Here is a 14,060-nt window from a genome sequence, read left to right as displayed (position 1 = left end):
ATCTTCTTTCTTGTAGTTTGGATCCATTGCTCCGTGTCCGCTTCTCTGGAGCAGCAGAAAACAACCTTTCTCCCTCCTCTATGTGACATCCTTTTATATATTTGAACATGGCTATCATATCACCCCTTAATTTCATCACTACAGATTAAAGGAACATCAGATGTTTCACATGGGAAGGTTGGCGTTGTCTAGAAAGGGAAAGCTACTTGCTCTGTGATATATACGCAGAGTCGAGTGTGAATTTCATGCTCTTTATTCAGCTCATGGTAGCAATGAATGAAACTTTCCCCAAAACGTCTAGCTATATATGCATTATTTACACAATGGGCCCCGCGTGATTGGCTAATTCTGGGCTGCTCCTGTAGGCCAATCAGGTTGCGGACTCACCTCCTCCAGAAGCCTGATTGGCTGCTCCTACAGGCCAATCAGGTTTATGATTCACTTCACTCAGGAGTCTGATTGGCTGCTCCTGCAGGCCAATCAGGTTGATGATTCACTTCATCCAGGAACCTGATTGGCTCCTCCTGCAGGCCAATCAGGTTGCGGATTCACCTCCTCCAGAAGCCTGATTGGCTGCTCCTACAGGCCAATCAGGTTTATGATTCACTTCATCCAGGAGTCTGATTGGCTGCTCCTGCAGGCCAATCAGGTTGATGATTCACTTCATCCAGGAACCTGATTGGCTCCTCCTGCAGGCCAATCAGGTTGCGGATTCACCTCCTCCAGAAGCCTGATTGGCTGCTCCTGCAGGCCAATCGTGTCACTGATTCACTTCCACCTGGAGTTGGATTGGTTGGCTCCTGCGGACCAATCAGACTGCTTCATCCTGGATCCTATTGTTTTAGGATTCAGCACCGTACATAACACTCTGTTTGTGAGTGTGGCAGGGGAGGGGAGGGAAACTTCACAAACTTCATGTGCTCTGGGCGCTGTTTCTGGCGATATCCCCATGCAGTTTACAGCGCTGTGCAATTGGGGGGCCAGCCCACCAGCCTCCTTTTTTTAAGTCATTCGCTAACCGGACCACAGCCTGCCAGTCTAATGCTAGATGACAACATTATCAGCCCACGTACAGGCAATAGACGTGGGGCACGGGTGGCGCTGTGGGTTAAACCACAGAGCCCAGGGCTTGCTGATCAGAAGGTCGGCGGTTCAAATCCCCACGACGGAGTGAGCTCCCATTGCTCGGTCCCTGCTCCTGCCAACCTAGCAGTTCGAAGGCACGTCAAAGTGCAAGTAGATAAATAGGTACCGCTCGGGCGGGAAGGTAAACAGCGTTTCCATGCACTGCTCTTGCTCACCAGAAGGGGCTTAGTCCTGCTGGCCACATGACCCGGATGCTGTACGCCGGCTCCCTCGGCCAATAAAGCGAGATGAGCGCCGCAACCCCAGAGTCGGCCACGACTGGACCTAACGGTCAGGGGTCCCTTTACCTTTACCTATTCCATTAATTATTACTACTACTACTACTACTACTACTACTATTATTATTATTATTATTATTATTATACTATTTATACCCCACCCAGCCCGTTTAGGGCTTTAAAGGTCAGCACTGACATTTGAATTGTGCTCGGAAACATACTAGGAGCCAAGTGTACAAACGTACATACCCTCAAGTGTATTTTATAAGCTGGTCTCTGACAGTAATAAATTATCTATCTACTAGAGCCATAAGTCCAGAGGTACCAGCCTCCCTGTTGGCTGCCTTCAGCCTGGGAGAAGCAGAGAGCAATTGGAAGCAGCTGTTTCCCCAGTAAGGAAAGGAGAGGCAGAGGCAGCCTTAGGAGCCTGTGCCTGCCCAGGTGGACTGTCCCTTCCCCACACACAGGTGTATCCCCGCCCCCTCCGGGCCCACCTGGCAAAGGAGCCTGATGGCTTGCTACAGATTTCATTCCTCCATTGTTGCTTAATGTCTTCCGACGTCACCGCAAAGCCTCCTTGGAAGGACTGGGGACTCGGCTACATTACTAAAAAACAACAAAAGCGTTTTGAATGCGTTATAAACATTCAACACCAGAGGGCGCTGCAGAGCAGAAAACTTTTCGATGCCATTTTACCTAGCGGTTTCCCCCCCTTTTGTTATAACGGTTTAATATCTTACTTACTTATCGCATTTATTTTTTGTGTACTTGAGGGTTGATTTCAAAAAACCCCACTGGAAAAATGGTTATGTCCCCGTGGAGATGGCAGTATTGAGTGAGGGGCTCGTGTGGTTCTGGCTTGCACTCTTTATAAAGATTTGAGGAGTGAGGTTATTACCCCTCTATTATTCTCCATATTGGGTCGCTTGATCATTGCTACCGTGTCCTTTCTTTAGCAGATCAAGGTGATCAGGTGACAGCAAAAACTGCAAGGTTTTTAGCGGGGGCCGTTAGAATAAGATCTATTATTTGATTATTGATGTAACCCCCCCCCCCAATGTATTTCCTAGGGTTAAGTTTTTACCTCTAGCTTCAGGACATTTTGTTTTATTTTATTGCTATGTCTAGTGGCTGATGCAAATAAAGATTCTTCTGCTCTCTCTCATTTCCCACCCACCCCCTGTGTGTAAGGTAAAGGTAAAGGGACCCCTGACCATTAGGTCCAGCGCAAGTAGATAAATAGGTAGCACTGCGGCGGGAAGGTAAACAGTGTTTCCATGCACTCTGGTTTCCGTCAGGTGTCCCTTTGCGCCAGAGGCGGTTTAGTCCTGCTGGCCACATGACAGCTTTCTTTGTCTTGGAGGCATCATTGACCATAGGAAATCAGAGAAAAGGAGCTATGTGAGACAGTCTATCTGACACTCTGGTGTTACTTAGGTAAAGGTAAAGGGACCCCTGACCATTAGGTCCAGTCGTGGCTGACACTGGGGTTGCGGCGCTCATCTCGCTTTACTGGCCGAGGGAGCCAGCGTACAGCTTCCGGGTCATGTGGCCAGCATGAGTGAGCCGCTTCTGGAGAACCAGAGCAGCGCACGGAAACGCCGTTTACCTTCCCGCCGGAGTGGTACCTATTTATCTACTTGCACTTGACGTGCTTTCGAACTGCTAGGTGGGCAGGAGCAGGGACTGAGCAACGGGAACTCACCCCGTCGCGGGGATTCGAATCGCCGACCTTCTAATTGGCAAGCCCTAGGCTCTGTGGTTTAGACCAGAGTGCCACCCGCGGTTTAAAAACCTGTGCTGACAATTCCACATGATGCAATGGTGCAGTTTGAGAAAATTTCGTTTGTGTGCATATCAGTTTTCAGATATACATGCACACACCCAGTTTTGATATTTTGGCGTTGAACTCGGCTGGGTTTGGATCTCCTTGTTTCGTGATTCACACGGGGGGGAGGGAATGCTCCAAATACAGTGGTACCTCAGGTTAAGTACTTAATTTGTTCCAGTGGTCCGCAGTGGCGTAGCATGGGGGGTGCAGGGGGGGCCGGCCGCACCGGGCGCAACATCTGGGGTTAGGGCAAATCCACAGGTTAGGGGGCGCAAATCCACGGGTTAGGGGGCGCAAATTACTTGCCTTGCCCCGGGTGCTGACAACCCACGCTACGCCACTGGTGGTTCGTACTTAACCTGAAACTGTTCTTAACCTGAAGCACCACTTTAGCTTATGGGGCCTCCCACTGCTGCTGCACAATTTCTGTTCTCATCCTGAAGCAAAGTTCTTAACCTGAAGCACTATTTCTGGGTTAGCGGAGTCTGTAACCTGAAGTGTATGTAACCCGAGGTACCACTGTGAATAAAGATTTCAAAAAAACGGATGCATCCATAGGTGTAGCTGTACCTCGGATGGCCACAAGGTGGTGATCAAGAAAGCATAGCTTTTGCATTGGAGGGAGGAAGTGTGCAAAGGAATCTCAGATATTTGCACGTGTGTGAGAGAGAGAAAGAGTGGGAGAAAACGAGGACCTCATCCTGGGTCTCCCTCTGCTGTCTTTGAAATTTAGATTATGAAGTGGCCCGCAAGTGGCTACCTGGCCTACGGAGACAATCCAAGTCTCCCTATTTTCCATGGAGAGTCCTGGATTTACAGAAGCCGTCCCGATTTCTGATTTGGTCCTAGAATGTCTCGCTTTCCCATAGCACAGAGGTTTTCAGCCTTTCCAAGTCCACAGCTCCCTTGACCAACTAGGGTCGCGGGTGGCGCTGTGGTCTAAACCACTGAGCCTCTTGGGCTTGCTGATCGGAAGGTCGGCGGTTCGAATCCCCATGATGGAGTGAGCTCCCGTTGCTCCGTCCCAGCTCCTGCCAACCTAGCAATTCAAAAGCACACCAGTGCAAGTAGATGCCGTATTTTTTGCTCTATAGGATGCACCAGATGATAGGACCCACCTAGTTTGGGGGGGAGGAAAACAAGAAAAAAAATATATTTTGAATCCCAGAAGCCAGAACAGCAAGAGGGATCTGGCTTCTGGGATACCGTGTGGCTGTTCTGGCTTCTGGGATAACCGCGCCAAGCCTCTTCAGGGCAGCGGGATGAAGGCTCCCCCTGCCCGAAGAGGCTGCGCAGGGATAAGGCAGAAGCCAGGGCAGGCGAGTCACTGAAGGGGCGCTGCGCAGTTCTCCCTCTCTGCGCAGCGCCTCTCCTTCGCAGGCTCCCAGGTTTTTTTTCTTCGGAAACGGGTCCAAGTGGCTCTTTTTGTCTTAAAGGTTGCAGACCCATGTTCTAAGAGATACCCTATGAAAATATGTTGCAAAGTGAATGTAACCAAAGAAAGAACTGTATATGTGTAGATGTAAAACTGTTGTAGTTCTGACATGCTCAATGTAAGCAGCCCCTACACTGCCATCTACCCAGTAACCACACAACCATTCAAGGGAAATAAAGTTTATTAAGAAAGCCATTCAAATATTGTGACACACTGCCCAAATGAAGGCTGATGCCTCAAGGTCATGGCCCAACAGCCTACACAAAAAGGAGTACCGGGGAAACGCCTGGATATGCTGTATTGTCTCACACAAGCCTTGCCTCCGGCACGTCCACTCCTGCCAAACAAATATAGGACATAGCCAGTAACAGAACTTTTGTTGTTGTTGTTGTTTAGTCGTGCCCGACTCTTCGTGACCCCCTGGACCAGAGCACGCCAGGCACTCCTGTCTTCCACTGCCTCCCGCAGTTTGGTCAAACTCATGTTAGCTTCAATAACACTGTCCCACCATCTCATCCTCTGTCGTTCCCTTCTCCTTGCGCCCTCCATCTTTCCCAACATCAGGGTCTTTTCCAGGGAGTCTTCTCTTCTCCTGAGGTGGCCAAAGTCTTGGAGCCTCAGCTTCAGGATCTGTCCTTCCAGTGAGCACTCAGGACTGATTTCCTTCAGAATGGAGAGGTTTGATCTTCTTGCAGTCCATGGGACTCTCCAGAGTCTCCTCCAGCACCAGAATTCAAAAGCATCCATTCTTCGGCGATCTGCCTTCTTTATGGTCCAGCTCTCACTTCCTTACATCACTACTGAGAAAACCATAGGTTGAACTATACAGACCTTTGTCGGCAAGGTGGTGTCTCTGCTTTTTAAGATGCTGTCAACCGTTCCTCATATGCCAGTGTGGTGTAGTGGTTAAGAGCGGTTGACTCGTAATCTGGTGAACCGGGTTCGCGTCTCCACTCCTCCACCTGCAGCTGCTGGGTGACCTTGGGCCAGTCACACTTCTCTGAAGTCTCTCAGCCCCACTCACCTCACAGAGTGTTTGTTGTGGGGGAGGAAGGGAAAGGAGAATGCTAGCCGCTTTGAGACTCCTTAGGGTAGTGATAAAGCGGGATATCAAATCCAAAAATCCCTCCAGACCCCTGATCATCTCAGTCACCCTCCTCTGCACACCTTCCAGCTTCTCAACATCCTTCTTACATTGTGGTGCCCAGAATTGGACACCATATTCCCAGTGTGGCCTGACCAAGGAAGAACAGAGTGGTACTATGACTTCCCTTGAAAGTCCCCCATCTCTCCTCTGTTGAACTGCTCTTAGTGTCAGAAAGTTCTTCCTCAGAACCTCCTTTCTTGCATCTGTTAGTTCGGATCCTACCCTCTGTTGCAGAAAGAAACACGCTTGCTCCATCTTCCATGAGACAGCCCTTTAGCTATGCGAAGATGCCTATCTTATCACCTCTCAGCCAAGTTAAACATCCCCAACAACCTCAATGTTCCACGGCTGCAGGTTTAAAGCACAGCTTTTGCTGATTAAATCCACAAGCATCACTACCCAATCCAGTCCAGCTGATAAACAATTTTCTGCCCCCAAAGCTGGCAGTCTGTTGAAATCTGCATCTTGGGTGTGGTTGGCACAAAATTCCCATGCACAGAGAACCCAAGTAGGGAACAGTGGGTCTTGGAGTAACTTTCTGGAACGGTTTGAGAAGCTTCTGCAAGTGTTAACTGAATGAATGAATCTTTATTTGCACCAGCCATTGGCCATAGCAATAGAACAACAGTACGATATGCGAAGAATAGAAATAAAAAGTCAATTGCCGTATTTTTCGCTGTATAAAACGCAACTGACCATAACACGCACATAGTTTTTAGAGGAGGAAAACAAGAAAAAAAAATTCTGAATGAAACAGTGGATGTATCATTTTTGTGCTTCATGCTGTGGCCACGGACATGTGATTTGACGGTGAGTTTGGGGTAGCCCAATGCAAAAATCCTGAGGATCCATGTGGATCCGTGCTTTGTAACCACGTTTTTGCACCATTGCAGCCCCAGGCAACAGTGGGTACGTGATTTTTTTGGTGCAGGCTGTAGCCATGGACATGCTATGTGATCTGATGGTGAATTTGGGGTGACCCAGTGCAAATATCCTGAGGATCCATGTGGATCCGTGCTTTGTAACCACGTTTTAAGTGGGGAAGGAAGGAAAAACACAGAAGGGACAAGGAGCACGAGAGGGGTGTGCAGAGAAGCAGCTGGCTAAGAATGCAGGAGAGGGGCTTAACGGGAGGGAGGAAAGGAAGGCAAAAGTTTTCCCCCACCCACCCACCCAAGCCAACCCTCTCTCTCTCTCTCTCTCTCTCTCTCTCTCTCTCTCTCTCCCACCTGCATGTTTTCCGACTGCCTGTGAGTCCCTAGAATGCTGGACGCAGCAGCAGCAGCACCGGAGCACGGAGAGGAGGAGGTGGTGGCTGTTGGCTGCGCTCCTAGCCGACGGAACCTGAGCCGGGTGGGCTGGAGCCTGCGCACAGTGTGACTAGGAAGGAATTAGAAGGAAGGACGCGATCCTTTCCTTTCCCCTCTGCTTGCCAGGAGGGCAGGGGATTTCCCTGCTCTTTGTTGCATTTGAGCAAACACAGCAACTGAAAACAGAAGAGGGTGGGCAGTAAGACCCTGAGGCAGAATGCAGGAAAGCAGCAACCTCCTCTCTTTAGCCTTCCCTCCTCCGCACGATCTGATTTTTGCCTGATTTTTGCCCCTGCACTCGGGCCAGTCGGCTCCAGGGACCACACATTCGCTCTATAATACGCACAGACATTTCCCCTTACTTTTTAGGAGAAAAAATGTGCGTGTTATAGAGAGAAAAATACGGTATATAAAATACATTTTAGGGTTTTGAATCAATAGTCAAATAGTGGATCTTATTCTGAGTGCCCCAGCTAAAAACCTTGCCACCTTTGCTGTCGCCTTCTCATCTTGATCTGCCAAGAGAAAGGACACTGGGGCAGTGGTGGGTGACCCGGAATGGACAATAAAAGAGGGGTGGTAATCTCATTCCTCAAGTCTTTATAAAGAGTGCAAGCCAGAAGGGCATGCGCCACCAATTCGGGACTGCCATCTCCACAGGGATATAAGCGTTTTTCGTGTGGAATCTGTTGGAATCGTCCCTCAAGTCCAGCCGAGGGCAGTACATTCAATCTTGCAAGAGTAAAAGCGCGTCTATGTTTTAGAATTGCTAGGTTATGCAGATAGGGCGCAAGAAAGTCGAAATGGGAAGGTAGAAAATAGTCATACCATGGGGAAAATTTTCTTATTGCGGCCAAGTTGTTCCGACGCTCAATATCATTTAGGCGCTGACAAATTAGACTGTTTGCTTTAGTAAAACCCGAAGTGAATAGCTGTTGTGGTGATAAACCACAAGAGTGAAGTTTTTGATAGACAATTTTAGTCCAGGCGCTCTTGTGACAATTTTGCAGCACTAGGGATATTAAACCGGGGGGATTTGAGTTTAGGCGAAGCCTAAGTGGAGTGTTAACAGATTGGTTACAGTGTTGTTGTTTAGTCGTTTAGTCGTGTCCGCCTCTTCGTGACCCCCTGGGCCAGAGCACGCTAGGCCCTCCTGTCTTCCACTGCCTCCCGCAGTTTGGTCAAACTCATGCTGGTAGCTTTGAGAACACTGTGCCACCATCTCGTCCTCTGTCGTCCCCTTCTCCTTGTGCCCTCCATCTTTCCCAACATCAGGGTCTTCTCCAGGGAGTCTTATCTTCTCATGAGGTGGCCAACGTCTTGGAGCCTCAGCTTCAGGATCTGTCCCCCCAGTGAACACTCAGGGCTTGCGCAGAGCTGCCTCTATCCCGAAGCCCGGGCGCGCTGAGCAGTCGCGCCCGGGCTTCGGGTAGCAGTCGCGCCCGGGCTTCTGGTAGCTCTGTGCAAGCCGTGGGAGGGCTCCCATGGCTTGCGGAGAGCAGCCTGTTCTGGGGGCTGGGGTCGGGGGAAGCTTGGGCTTCCCCCGCCCCAGCCCTACGCCTGGGGGGAAATAATATTTTTTTCTTTATTTCCCCCCAAAAAAACTAGGTGCGCCCTATGCGGTGAAAAATACGGAAGTTGTTTATTGCCTTGACATCTGATAGGAGGGCGTTCCACAGGGCAGGCGCCACCACCGAGAAGGCCCTCTGCCTGGTTCCCTGTAATTTGGCTTCTCACAGTGAGGGAACCGCCAGAAGGCCCTCGGAGTTGGACCTCAGTGTCCGGGCTGAATGATGGGGGTGGAGACGCTCCTTCAGGTATACTGGGCCGTTTAGGGCTTTAAAGAACAGCACCAACACTTTGAATTGTGCTCGGAAACGTCCTGGGAGCCAATGGAGGTCTTTCAGGACCAGTGTTATATGATCTCGCCGTCCGCTCCCGGTCTAGCTGTCGCATTCTGGATTAGTTTTAGTTTCCGGGTCACCTTCAAATGTAGCCCCACGTAGAGCGCATTGCAGTAGTCCAAGCGGGAGATAACCAGAGCATGCACCACTCTGGCGAGACAGTCTGCAGGCAGGGAGGGTCTCATCCTGCGTACCAGATGGAACTGGTAAACAGCCACCCTGGACACAGAATTGACCTGCGCCTCCATGGACAGCTGTGAGTCCAAAATGACTCCCAGGCTGCGCACCTGGTCCTTCAGGGGCACAGTTACCCCATTCAGCATAACTGGATGCTTTAGTGGACATTCCTGCATTCCAGGGGGTTGGGTTTGAGGACCCTCAGGGGTCTTTTCCAACCCTACAATTCTACAAGTTTTTAATATTTAATGCTGTATTGTTTTTAACACTTGATGGGGAACCGCCCAGAGTGGCTGGGGAGACTCAGCCAGATAGATGGGGTATAAATAAATTATTATTATTATTATTATTATTATTATTATTATTATTATTACAATATCCATTTTGAGTGGAGGTGTCCAGTACTGTGCACAGTATTCTATGACAGCAAAGGCAAAAAGGAAAGTCATTAACAGATTCCCCAGACCTCTTAAAGCAGGGAGGTCCGCTGCCTGGACAGACCCACTGCAAAGCCCCTTTTCCTGCACCCCAGCCAGGGGGACACCCCGATTTTCGACGGCCACAAAGAACTAATAGCTCTGGAGCCAACTTGATCTGCTCCCCAGCCACTCGACGCCTGTCTATTGTGAGAATCTGGGCGCTTGGTGCTTTTGAAATCTCTGGGCTTTCTGGCTGCAGGCAGTTTCCCTCTCTCCCTTGTGAAGATCTCGGTTTAATCTGCTCCGCAGCTGGGAGGGCGAAGTATGCCTTAAATTAGCCAACTTTGTATTAGCATACCGGTGGGAAAATTCTCCCCGGCTCCGCTTGCAAACGCCTTTCTGCTAGTCTGGATACGCATGGGATCGCCTCCACTTCAGTCGAGGCTTGCTTAATTGGGAATGGAGCAATGGGGACGTGTGGGATGGGTGCCGCTTCGAGCCAAGATGACAACTCTCGCTACAGCCAACCAAAGACACCCCAAACCACACCCCAGGCCACCCCCAATCTCTCTCACTACCAAGGAAACACAACGAGCGAATGGTAAGAGAACCCAAAAAGTAAAAGACCCCTGACAGTTAAGTCCAGTCATGAACAACTCTGGGGTTGCGGCGCTCATCTCACTTTACTGGCCGAGGGAGCCGGCGTCCAGCTTCCGGGTCATGTGGCCAGCAGGACTAAGCCGCTTCTGGCCAACCAGAGCAGCGCACAGAAACGTCGTTTACCTTCCTGCTGGAGAGGTACCTATTTATCTACTTGCACTTTGACGTACTTTCGAACTGCTAGGTTGGCAGGAGCAGGGACTGAGCAACGGGAGCTCACCCCATTGCAGGGATTTGAACCACCAACCTTCTGATCGGCAAGTCCTAGGCTCTGTGGTTTAACCCACAGCGCCACCCACGTCCCTATAGAGAGAATAGGGTGTCCCTATTTTCATCGGAGAAATGTTGTAGAGGATGCTCAAACGAGACAAAACCCTGTCTCCCATTTTATTTCTTAACGCCTTTTAGTGCTTCGTTTTGTTGTTTTAATTTACAGCGGTACCTCGAGTTAAGTACTTAATTCGTTCCGGAGGTCTGTACTTAACCTGAAACTATTCTTAACCTGAAGCACCACTTTAGCTAATGGGGCCTCCTGCTGCCGCCACACCACCGGAGCATGATTTCTGTTCTCAACCTGAAGCAAAGTTCTTAACCTGAAGTACTATTACTGGGTTAGCGGAGTCTGTAACCTGAAGTGTATGTAACCTGAAGCATATGTAACCCAAGGTACCACTGTACTGGCCGAGGGAGCCGGCGTTTGTCCACAGACAGCTTCCGGGTCATGTGGCCGGCATGACTAAGCCGCTTCTGGCGAAACCAGAGCAGCGCAAGGAAACGCCGTTTACCTTCCCGCCGGAGTGGTACCTATTTATCTACTTGCACTTTGACGTGCTTTCGAACTGCTAGGTTGGCAGGAGCTGGGACCGAGCAACGGGAGCTCACCCCGTCATTGCAGGGATTCGAACCACCAACCTTCCGACTGGCAAGCCCTAGCGCTCAGTGGTTTAAACCACAGTGCCACCTGACACCAAAACACAAACCCCCACACGTTTTGCCATGCTGATGCAAAACCCCACAGATACACTAAGCAGAAGAACAGAAGCATAACCACCCCACCCCACCTCACTCGCCATTCCCCCTCTGTCCCCCTCTTTTCTTCCTAACATTGTATGTAACACTAATGTCTCACAACGAAGGGAGTGGAACTGTAGAAAACACAACTTGAAAAAAGAGGCAACGCATGTGTTTTTGTACACTAAGAAATCTTTAATACAGTGGACGCTCAGGTTGCGAACGTGATCCATGCGAGATGCACGTTCGCAACCCGCGTCTGCGAGTCTGCGCACGTGCGGGTTGCAATTCGGCACTTCTGCGCATGCGCAAAGCGCGATTTAGTGCTTCTGCACATGCGTGACTGTCGGAACCCGGAAGTAACCCGTTCCGGTACTTCTGGGTTTTGGCAGTTCGCAACTTGAAAAAACGGGGACGCGGGTGGCGCTGTGGGTAAAAGCCTCAGCGCCTAGGGCTTGCCGATCGAAAGGTCAGCGGTTCGAATCCCCGTGATGGGGTGCGCTCCCGTTGTTCGGTCCCAGCGCCTGCCAACCTAGCAGTTCGAAAGCACTCCTGGGTGCAAGTAGATAAATAGGGACCGCTTACCAGCGGGAAGGTAAACGGCGTTTCCGTGTGCGGCTCTGGCTCGCCAGAGTAGCGATGTCACGCTGGCCACCTGACCCGGAAGTGTCTCCGGACAGCGCTGGCCCCCGGCCTCTTGAGTGAAATGAGCGCACAACCCCAGAGTCTGGCAAGACTGGCCCGTACGGGCAGGGGTACCTTTACCTTTACCTTTAACTTGAAAAAACACAGCCTGAAGCGGACACAACATGAGGTATGACTGTATATATATAAAATATATATTTAAAAAGTTAATCAGCTGTCAGTGACTGGCTGGTTGCGGAGCAGGGACCACCCCCACTATTGAAACTTACATTGGCCTGAGTTCTTGTGCTTTCTTCTTGTCATATTTAATAACAAGAACTCCAACTTAGTTAATGTTAGGATCATGGCCAAATGGTCTGAAGAAGGCTCAGAGCCTTCTTGGGGGCAGGACAATGATGAAGGCGAAGAGGGCAATTGCCTCATATGACCTCCATGGTTCTGAATGGCACATAGCCTCACACCTGGTGGAAGTGCCCTCCAATAAAAGGATTTTCACCACATGCACATAAAAGACTCGTTCATATTACAGCTGATCATAGTGTTCCCAATCATAATATGACCATAATCATATTGCACTCCAAGATTATTATTATTATTATTACTCTCTAGGTTTACAGGATACAATGACGACATCAAGTCTAAGGGCCTCGCGGCGCATTTGCAACCTCTCACTTGCCAGTGGAAAGGATCTAGATAAGCTATCCTTACCAGCACAGTACGAGTCGGACTTTAGCCCTGGCAGAGAGAATGGCACATAAAATCCCGGCGACGCGAGGAAAAGAACGGCCACGAGCATTTAACACCATCTGGCAGAACTTTATTGCATAAGCCTCCAGCAACGATTTGCAAACAGCACAACGACGGCAGTTATGGATATCTGGCAACTTCACTACAAGTAACCTGAACTTTGGAGTGTTTTATTTCTTAAGGTTATGGTGTGTCTTGTATATTGCGCCTGTGCCTTTTTCTGTACTCCCTCCCCCCCCCCTTGTTTTTATATTAAATTGTTTTTATTTTGAAAATTATACACACACACACATACACTTTTTTCCTAGAAACCTGATATGTCTTTGCAAAGCAAAATTCTTACTGAAGTCTTACTCCCTAGAATCATAGGATTGGAAGGGACATTGAGGATCATTTAGTCCAACTCCCTGCAATGCATAAATATGCAGATGTCCTTTACGAAGAAGAGTTTGGATTTGATATCCCGCCTTTCACTCCCTTTAAGGAGTCTCAAAGCGGCTAACATTCTCCTTTCCCTTCCTCCCCCACAACACTGTGAGGTGAGTGGGGCTGAGAGACTTCAGAGAAGTGTGACCGGCCCAAGGTCACCCAGCAGCTGCAGGTGGAGGAGCGGGGAAGCGAACCCGGTTCCCCAGATTACGAGTCCACCGCTCTTAACCACTACACCACACTGGCTCTCAAGGATCGAACTGGCTCTCAAGGATCTTACGAGGATCGAACCTGCAACCTTGGCATTATCAGCACTGCACTCTAACCAACTGAGCTATTCACTTGGATATTTAAGAGGAAGACCAGAGCAACCCCTTTGCGAGCAGAACATTCCAGTTTCAATCCCGGGAGACACCCCTTCCCCAAACCCCCGAAGAGCCTCTGCCTGGCAGTGAAGTCTATCCCAAGAAAGATGGAGCAATGATCAGACTTGGGAGATGACGGCTTCTTATAACATGGGGTCTTCTGCTGGGCGATAGCATCTCCTAGAACATGCAAAAGCCCTTCTGCTTCCCTCCTTGCAATTCAGCTCTTGAGAGACAACCATATAGACTCTGTTCCTGTCTCCTCCTCCTCCTCCTCCTCCCCCTCCTCCTCCTCCTCCTCCTCCTCCTCCTCCTCCTCCTCCTCTTCTTCTTCTTCTTCTTCTTCTTCTTCTTCTTCTTCTTCTTCTTCTTCTTCTGCGATCCCTCTTAGCCAATTAAGACCCGGTGAGGGTTTGCCAAGCGTGCCTTCCTCTTAGCACGTTTCTCTCTTGCGTCCTGAGTTCGAGCGTCTTCAAAACCCACGACGCCTTTGGTAAAGGCTGTTCTCCAGCTGGAGCGCTCGCAGGCCAGTGTTTCCCAGTTGCTGGTGTTTATACTACCTTTTTGGGACGCGGGTGGCGCTGTGGGTAAAAGCCTCAGTGCCTAGGGCTTGCCG

Source organism: Podarcis muralis, chromosome 18 (genome assembly GCF_964188315.1).
Source record: "Podarcis muralis chromosome 18, rPodMur119.hap1.1, whole genome shotgun sequence".
Classification (NCBI taxonomy): domain Eukaryota; kingdom Metazoa; phylum Chordata; class Lepidosauria; order Squamata; family Lacertidae; genus Podarcis; species Podarcis muralis.
This window is presented reverse-complemented; position numbering follows the sequence as displayed.